Source organism: Diachasma alloeum, unplaced genomic scaffold (assembly GCF_001412515.2).
Source record: "Diachasma alloeum isolate Michigan unplaced genomic scaffold, Dall2.0 Dall_scaffold_02091, whole genome shotgun sequence".
Taxonomy (NCBI): Eukaryota; Metazoa; Arthropoda; class Insecta; order Hymenoptera; family Braconidae; genus Diachasma; species Diachasma alloeum.
The window spans coordinates 11,635-21,519 of record NW_021682080.1 but is presented as its reverse complement, the minus strand read 5'-3'; positions in this window follow the sequence as shown (position 1 = coordinate 21,519).

The window sequence follows — 9,885 nt, the reverse complement described above, 5'->3', positions numbered from 1 at the left end:
AAATCCCTAACGCAACAGCAACTCACTTCATGATATTTGCGACGTCGCCAAATTTTTTTTCCACCATCTTAAGTCAATTTTGGACTCCGAATTTCTCAACGTTTTACCGTCAACTTTCAATCTTGAAAATATAATTTTAAAAAAAATGAAAAAATCTTAAAAATACAAAAATCCGTCAAATGAATATTTTTTTAAAGATTTTTCCCGTAATCTGCGATTTTTTTCCTATCAACTGTCAAAAGGAAAACGGGTCATTCCCTAACGCCCTGTATACTAACCCCACATGTAAACCCCTTTATATCTGAATTATTCCGATTATTGAAGTCAGTTTTCTTGAGTGGCAACAACATTTTTCACTCCTACAAAAGTTGTTCGTCTTGCCAAGAGAAATTCAACCATACCATAATCGTACGAAAATCAAATGAAAGAGAAACATCCTTATTTCGGCTATCTTACGGGTGTTATTCCACAGAATGTACTCGTATCTTCATGTAAGTGTCGGAAACAGTCATTGCAGAAGATGTTCGACATTACCGCTATTATCATAGCAAGCCACAACTCCAGCCGGCGTCAGAAATTTGGAGCAACAGATCGAAGGACTTCAGGTACAATGTTTGCGATTCCATATCTGATCCATCTTTGCAAATCCATAGAGGTTGTCGGTCGATTGACGTACACACGGTTCACTTAACCCCACAAATAAAAATTGAATGGTGAGAGGTTAGGAGATCGAGCTGGCCCACATAATTTAATAACATAATAACATTTCAGGGTTCAAGAGGGGCAAGGTAGTCCAAATTTAATAGTCCTTCATAACTTTTCTTATGTGAATTCCCTTGATATATAAGGCCCTCCATATATAAAAATTCTTCCATGTATGAGACCCCCCTTATATATACCCCCATATGCGAACCCCCCGTACACAAACCCCTTCCCATAAATAAAATCACCATACAAACTTCTCCCCCCAGTTCCTAAAGCCGCCCCTTAAAAAATCCCCATATATGAAACCCCCCTCACGTCTGAAACTCCCCATATTTGGACACCCTTCCCCATGTATGGAACACTTGCGCGCTTTTTATACCTCGGCCGCGATTTTTGAGGCTGATCTGAAAATTTTCTAAAATTAAGAAAATTTCAGCATTGGTTTGAGAAAATATTTGTTCTTAAAAACAATTACCAAATTCGTTAATTTTTACCATCTAAATAAGAATAAAGGTTAAGAACAGGAGTTTCTAAAATCATTTTCTTCTGTATGGGATGGATTTATTTGAATTCATTGAAGCTCTAGAATTCAATAGCGACTCGCCTTGGTTGCTCGCCATTTATTTATTTGTGAGTTATTTCATGTCCACCCAAATTCTGAAAAATGGGCACATTGCTTTTTTTTATAACTGGGTGAGTCATTTTCACCGAGGGGCTATTCACAAAATGTAATAGATTACCCAGGATTACGGGACTGATTGCACTGATTACCACTGTCTATGTGATAACCGTGATTACCAAGAGCATAGAATGTGATGACCTGATTACAAATGATTTCGTCGATTACATTCTATGATTACCAAATATCTGTAATCATTGAAATCACAAAAAATGACCTTTTATTAAATATGAATTGATGGAATAATTAATTATTAGAATCTGCAATAAAATGAGGAAGGAGGGGCGGGGATTAGTGCAGAGAAATGCAGTCTCCATCACTCCATCTAAAAACATGGGAATTTATAAGTGCTATGATGGAGAATGAAACTTATCAGCAAATAATTCAGAGATAATTCAGTCGTTGGTTCTCCAGAATAAGAAGAAATCTTAACTCTGTTGAATCAATTTTCTACGGACAAATGCTCTGTATAAAACGCATTGGCTGTGCAAGGTTCTAAACCATAAACATCTGGGATTCCAAGCAAAATTAACCCAGGGATCTCGGAGACTTACCGTTGGTAGAAATGATGCGCTCGAAAATTCAAAAACAAAATTCACAGTCTCACTAGAAGCAACTACGAAAGATTACACTGATTACAAATGATTACAGTGATTACAAATGATTACCACTTGCTTACCAAAACTTGATTACAAATGGGGTAATCATGTGATCACAATGATTACATTGATTTCACTGGGATTACAATTGATTACATTAGCGAGTGATACCACGATTACGCCTATGAACAGCCCCTCGATTTTCGCTACTAAATGAACCATTTACTTCCTAATGGATAGTCCTACATAAATCAGCATCCTCACGGACTTATGATGCCCAAACCTTTTTTTGAGCCTCATTTCTGATCCTTATTTTGAATACTTATTGTTGACCCTTATTTCTGACGGGCAGTTCTGGCTCCTATTTATGACCGTTATATCTGGCTTTCATTTTAAACCCTCTTTACTGATCCTTATTTCTTGCCCTCAAGAATTAATTCATTCTTGTCAAAACGAGAGTACTCCCAAGTATGCCTAAACAGGAAGTACTCCCAAACGAGCGTCATCATAGGTTCCCATAGCCATCTGAGAAATCTTTTGTTTTTACTGTTTGTGGCTCTCTTCTTCAAAGACATTTCTAGTGGAAACCGTTCACCACAATAAATCCTAAAATGTACACTTAATAATAAAATATAGAATAGCGTTAAAACTGACTCCTATGCTCATAACAGATTTTTCGGGTAAACATTTTGATGAGGTGGGTTGACAGTCGCATCACGTCCTTCAAAATATTATCAACTCTAGGTGTAATTAACTGCTTCCGTAATTCTCAATGCATTTTATTTGGCATGGATAACGTGATTACAAGTCTTCTTCATCTCCGTCATATCACGAATATGGGCATCTTCATAGTGATGATTCCAGAGTCGAGGAAATTCTGTTATCCTACAACAATCATGGTATTATTTAATAGGGTNCTCCTATTTATGACCGTTATATCTGGCTTTGATTTTAAACCCTCTTTACTGATCCTTATTTCTTGCCCTCAAGAATTAATTCACTCTTGTCAAAACGAGAGTACTCCCAAGTATGCCTAAACAGGAAGTACTCCCAAACGAGCGTCATCATAGGTTCCCATAGCCATCTGAGAAATCTTTTGTTTTTACTGTTTGTGGCTCTCTTCTTCAAAGACATTTCTAGTGGAAACCGTTCACCACAATAAATCCTAAAATGTACACTTAATAATAAAATATAGAATAGCGTTAAAACTGACTCCTATGCTCATAACAGATTTTTCGGGTAAACATTTTGATGAAGTGGGTTGACACTCGCATCACATCCTTCAAAATATTATCAACTCTAGGTGTAATTAACTACTTCCGTAATTCTCAATGCATTTTATTTGGCATGGATAACGTGATTACAAGCCTTCTTCATCTCCGTCATATCATGAATATGGGCATCTTCATAGTGATGATTCCAGAGTCGAGGAAATTCTGTTATCCTACAACAATCATGGTATTATTTAATAGGGTGTAACGTGACATTTTCGTATGGGGGTCAAAAATGTCTATTACCTTNAACTTTGCTATACATATACGGCGCATATTAATAGATTGAATCTAAAAATTCCTATGGATTTACCCAATAACATGTAAAAAGGAAAGATTTCATAGATATGGTATCAAAAATTGACTANCTCTTCCCCTTCATCTAGTTAAACTCAAAATACAAAAAAAAATCCATGGGCGCCAGGTAATTTTTAATCGGAATTACCAAACCGGACGAATCCACAAAATCAACTCTACTAAGTCGAAAAACTAAAACGTACAAAAAAAAGGAGGAAACTAGATTTTTGGGGAAAGGTAGCGGTCCCTGGTTCGCTCAGTGTGCTAGGTTGTGGAGAGAGGGGTGGATTTCAGGTGGAGACGGGTATTGGGTGGTTAAAACTACAAAAAAAAAGAAGAAATCGGTATTGTCCTTACTTGTTTCACTATTGAAATTAGTCAATCACCAATTTTTCAAAAAAAGACCTTTCATTTCTCTCAAAAAAAAAAATATATATATAAAAATAAGGAAAAAATCTACAATTAATAGCTAACAATACTGATAATAATAATAATCATAATATTAATTCCGCACTTTGATAGGAATCAGTCTAATCTAACAAAAAGATTCGAAGAAATTAATATCACCGATAAATACCTCAAATATCCCGAAATAAACATTTGGGGAGAGTAGAAATACATTCTAATCCCTAAATACTCGAGAATTCCGAGAATTGGGGGGAAAGGTATGCGAGCGACAATGGGAGCGAGAGAGAGGAGAACGTATTCAATCATCGATTTTTCGTACCAGCCAAAACGGCTGAAATTCCGTAAAACTCAACTTGCCATAACTCGAAAATGGCAGAGTCAAAAATTACGGACCCTGAGACAAAATGTCCGGGAGAGTCTACCGAAGACAACAATACCAAAAAAATAATTTTTCCTTAACAATTAGCCGCTCCAGGTTTATTAATCCCCAAGCGGAATTCTAAACGCTAAAAGGCTCCCGTGAAGCGAGAATAGCCACGTGTAAACGTGGATGAGTATCTGAGGGGGAGTCGAGAGTCGGGGGGAATTCCCCCTCGAGAAACACGGCGTGCACGCCACCGAGAATGAGCTGGAAATCTATAAGGACCAAAAATTGAATATCCGGAAATCGGCAGAGCGAATTTGCGGAAACCCTGAGATAAANATAGCTTTAGGGTTGATTTCGGCGGCGATTCCAGTGATGATGGCCATCACGACTAATGCGAGCTTCACAATGTACATCTTGCTTAACTGAACTGCTTCGAATAAATGACGATAGTTAGGCCACCGCTTTATATAGCCCTCAAAAACTCAGAACTACGACATATCATCAAAGATTCATCATAACCACTACGCAATATATTAGTCATTTGGGAAATAGATAAGTTCTTCAAGACACATAATGTATCAGAGTCAAAAAGTAAATGTACTGCTTTTGTAGAGTGACACTAGAGGATTAATATTGTTGTTCTCATTATCATTGTAAGTTGAAATACTCTGAATTACTATCATACTTGCGTTTTTCGTTGAGTCAGACCCACGATAAATAAGTAGGAATCAGTTAAATGATCTCCATTTCGGGGATATACTATCAAACTTAAAAATTCTACAATTAAAAAGTGACCTTAGTAAGGCTTTTTCCACATGTATCACTTCAATAATAATTATAGGGCCGGTTGCATCAGGCCCTGTTAGTCAAATAGGGAAGGTGGGGGCAAAATGGACCCGGAAGGCAAAATGGACCTGGGGGCAAAATGGCCCACTCAGAAAAACGGGATTTTTTTTTTAATTTTTAAAAATTTCTCATTTCTTCCTATTTTTCAGACTCATTTCACAAATAGGGGAAGAGAGTAGTGGGAAAGATAAGTAGATATGGCTGATGAAGGGGGAGGAGGAGCAAGGCGGCTGAAAAATAGAAAAAATAGAATATCTAATTGAAAAATGTATGTTGATAGAATTAGAAGAGAATTTTATGGTCTTCAACACACCATATGTTGAGAATTATATGAAGAACCATACCTCTGATGATTCAGACACAATCATGCCTCTGATGGTTTCATGAAAATTTTTCCATGAAACTTGTTAGAACCAATTGGTTCCGAAAAATTTAGCACAATAATTTCAATTTTTTTTAAAGTACAGAAAGGTTCTTCTAACTATATAACGCTGAATAAATAAGAAGTTTAAGAGAAATATCAATAAAAATGACACCATCGCTTTCGAATCCTAATACTTTGGGAATGCAAAATAAACTTCAAGCTAAATCGACCATAACTTAATGATGTTAGTGACAGGAGAGCTTAGGATCGACTCCAGATGATTCTAGATCACAAACTGTACTGTGCATATATTCATGTATCCCACTTGTAACGTCCCGACGTTGAATTTTCTAGATGGCACTATTAATCGGCCATAAAAATCTGCGAGATTCAAATTATGGTTCGGAAATGATTTTTAAAATGATATTTTTAAAACGTAGTATGCTGAGAAGTACGGAACAGAAAGGACAATGAACAAAGGAAGAAAATAACTCCACAGTCGTGAGAAAAACCATTACAAAAAATTGTAAATGTCAAATACTTGAGTTTAAATCCAAATTTATTGTCCTCCAAAACCTGTCACGGACAAGGCTTTACCTTGAAAAATCCAAAACTTACAGAGGAAAGTAAAATTAACGGTCACGGTCCGAAGTCGTAAAATCTCAGTTCTGTTTATTTCTAAAGTTCCTGTGTAGCATGTGTTCGACACATGTGGGCTCTCCTGTGTTCATTGTATCGCTGAGAGGACCTAAAACCCTCTGAGGGGAAAACTTGCGACGTCACACGCTCCCCTTTTCTCCCGTTTTCCCTTGGGTTTCACTTTTCCCTTTCCCCTGGGCCAGATTTGCGTGCGCAACTTGCGGGCTAGTGGGGGTTATTGGACCCAACCCTAAAAGTTAAGTTTAAGTTTTAGTTAGTCCCATCGTGGCTGTTGTTCCGACAACTTTTCGAGCTTCTCTCTTCAATTAGTTTTCATTAACGTTTACTTAGAGTTTTCATAAGTTTATTGAACGTGTAGTTCACAGTTTAAAGTTTTCCAAATTAAACAAGTTTAATAAATAAAGTGTTAATGTGCTCTCCTAAGCACTGGTCTAATGGATTTATTCCAAAAATAAACCTTCAACCCAATTATTCCGTCACGAATGAGTCAACTTCGATGGAGTCCTCATTAGAGGTTTAACGGCTAATGTATCCACTCTTCAAGTTTGGCGCTCAATATTTCAAAAGGCGCCACTGTGGTCCTAGTAACATCGACAGGACATAACACACTGTTGTGTAGTGGTTTTTGAGCCTTGGTATTTTCACAGGGCGGCGGGTAAGTTGCCCGTGGAACGCTAAAGCACTCGCCTCGTTGGAAGCGGGAAGGTTCAAAATAATGTGGTCGACACTCAATTAATTTCACGTAGAAACTTTGTACGTTTTAATCGAAAATAATTCGGAGACCTTAAGAATATAATTGAAATTAGAGGAACTGTTTCCTCTTGAAACGACGAGACAGGAGTGATCTTACATCTAACATTTCGTTCTTAGGCTACTTGCTCAATTTTACTTAAGTTTATGTTACAACCCCTAAGACATGGTAGGGAGCCAATTACAACGCGACTTATTCCGAAGAGCTGGCCTCTTCACCCCCACAACGCTTGACCTGTGGGTCCCACCTACTCTCTAGTGGCGTCGTCTGTAACGTAGGGCCCAAGGTAGAAAATAGAGGGGAAGAGGAGCATCTGGCACCGAAAAGAGGGGCAGACGTAAGGAAAAGAGATGACATTTTCGATTTCTGAAGAAGGGGGGGGGGGGGTTTGTCCCGGATTAGGACTGGAAGGAGCGTCTAAATTTATTAAAGTAATTTGGCAATGGTTTTATAACAGGGTTTTATTGAGGGAAAGATCTGTCCGGGAGGATCCCGAAATATTGTCAGAGAAATGAAGGAAAACTTTTACAACGGGACTAATGGTAGATAGTAGTGGCGAGACACTTTACGACGGATTAGAAATCATGTAGGCTGTAAAGAAAGGGGCCTTTATGACAGGATTAACAAATTCACAGAAAATATCTTCTGGGGGGAATTTTCGAGTTCGCGTGGGGTACTATTAAACAATAACTGTTTATCATCTTTTTATACAGCTGTCGTAGACTTTGGACATTTGGGAATAGTCTATCCTTTATCTTCCTTTTTCTCTATTTTCTCCAACTCAATTCTCTCATGGCGTGGTTAATAATTAATTCTACGTACTTATTTCTATTATTTACAGTTGTTTTTTTTATTCCATCAAATGCGCGACATTTCGTTCCTGTGTTTAAATAATTCCCGCAGACCATGAGCTCCATTAGGGATTTTCTGGGGGAAAATATGTCACTAATACTACTTCCCACAAAACCACGCTTGGGGACGAAAAGTCAAACGGGCCGACATTGGGCCAGTATTGGCAGCCGAGCTGCCCAGTGTTTGGTGCCAATCCTCAAACAGCCTTGGCCCAGTCTCGGCTAGCTATTGGTTTGATAACGTTGGGCCGGTATTGGTTGCCAAGCGTCGGCCGATGATCGGCACCCAGAAAACAAGATGTCGACAATTTGCCAGAAAATTGTCGACATAGCATTTGAAAATTGACAGCTGAATAATCGACAAAATTCCGGAAAGAATTTCCGAAACTTAACAGGGAAATTATCTCCAAAATTACGGACGTTGACCATATTCGTCACCAAAATGTTTTGTTAAATATACCATCAATGTATCATCTAATGTGTCGGCAAAATTTCCGCTAAAAGATATCAGCAACATGCTGTCATAATATTCCGACAACATGTTGTCAAAATTATCAGCAAAATTTCCGCAAAAATTGGACGGCAATATGTCGTCAAAATTATCGGTAAAATTTCCGCAAAAACTGGACGACAACACGCAGTCAAAATTATCGGCAAAATCTCCGCTAAAAGGAATCAGCACCATGCTATCATAATATTCCGACAAAATGTCAAAATTATCAGCAAAATTTCCGCAAAAATTGGGGGACCACATATCGTCAAAATTATCGGCAAAATATTTGCAAAAATTGGACGGTATGTGTGAGGAGGGTTGAATAAATTTCATCCCCAAATACTTTTTTTGAAAATTCAATTTTCAGTCATAATATCCCAAGACTTTCAAAATTATCAGAATATTTCCCGATAGCTTCGTTGCAAACAAATGAAGGTGTCAAGTTTGCAGGAAAGCTTGAGGGGAATATTGCGATTAATTTTCGAGGGATATTCGGCGGATTTTTTTCCAGGACTGGATTTTGACCAAACAAAGCGCATTATTCGAAGGCACAACTACTATCAAAGAGATGTGATTTCCTAAAGCTAGTGTCCAATTTCCGAAAAATTTTTAAACAAATGAGCATCGTGATCTCAAATACTGCGCTATGATTCGCTGAAATCCAGTCTTGAAAAATCATCAAATATGCTCTTATGAATGAATATACTCTTATACTTGATTTATGAGGGGGTTCATGGGAAAGGGATGAATATATATATTTTATCCCCAAAAAATTAGATTTTTTTGAGAAGTCATTTTTCAAATATATCTTTTGATTTGTGGGGGATTTTATAAGAAACGGGTGGAAATATTCAATCTTCAAGACCTTTTTTTGGAAATTCGTTGTTTGAATATGAGGTATTCCATGGCAAATGAGTCAACGGCTAACCCTCACCATCTTGAAAATTGATGGCGATTTTTTCTACGATTAGGAGGCTTGAAAAACTACCTCTCAAATTTGTTCAGATTTTTTTGACAGCCCAGTTCGGAAATGTGATTTTTTTCAAATTGTTCCGTTTTTTTACCATAACTCGAGTTCTACTAATCCGATTTCGATTTATTAGGGGGCCAAATTTTCCATTTTTCACCATCTATAAGAATATTTTTTTTCAATTTTTTCCAATCTTTAGATGCTCGAAATAACGAATTTTCGAAAAAAAAAGTTGAAAAACTTAAATTTTGCCAATTACATCACGGTCGATTATTTTAATTTTTTTTTCAGTAATTCTTATAATGAAAACGAAAATTTTGAGCCGTCATACATGTTAGGTTCCATGCAGGATCAATTTTTTTTAAATTTTTTCTTCTTAAAATAGCGAAAATTTGGTGAAAACACCTTAAACCGACTTTAATCATGTATCGAAAAAATATGTAATATATAGGTATATATTTAAATTTACTTCATACTGTTTATAATCAAAGTCAACCAATGACATTTTGGAGTATTTTGACCGGATTCGCGGAATTTTGAGAATAAAAAAAATTGAAAATAAAATAGATCTAAGACGAAACCCAATATGTATGACGGCTCAACATTTTTGTTTTGATTATAGGA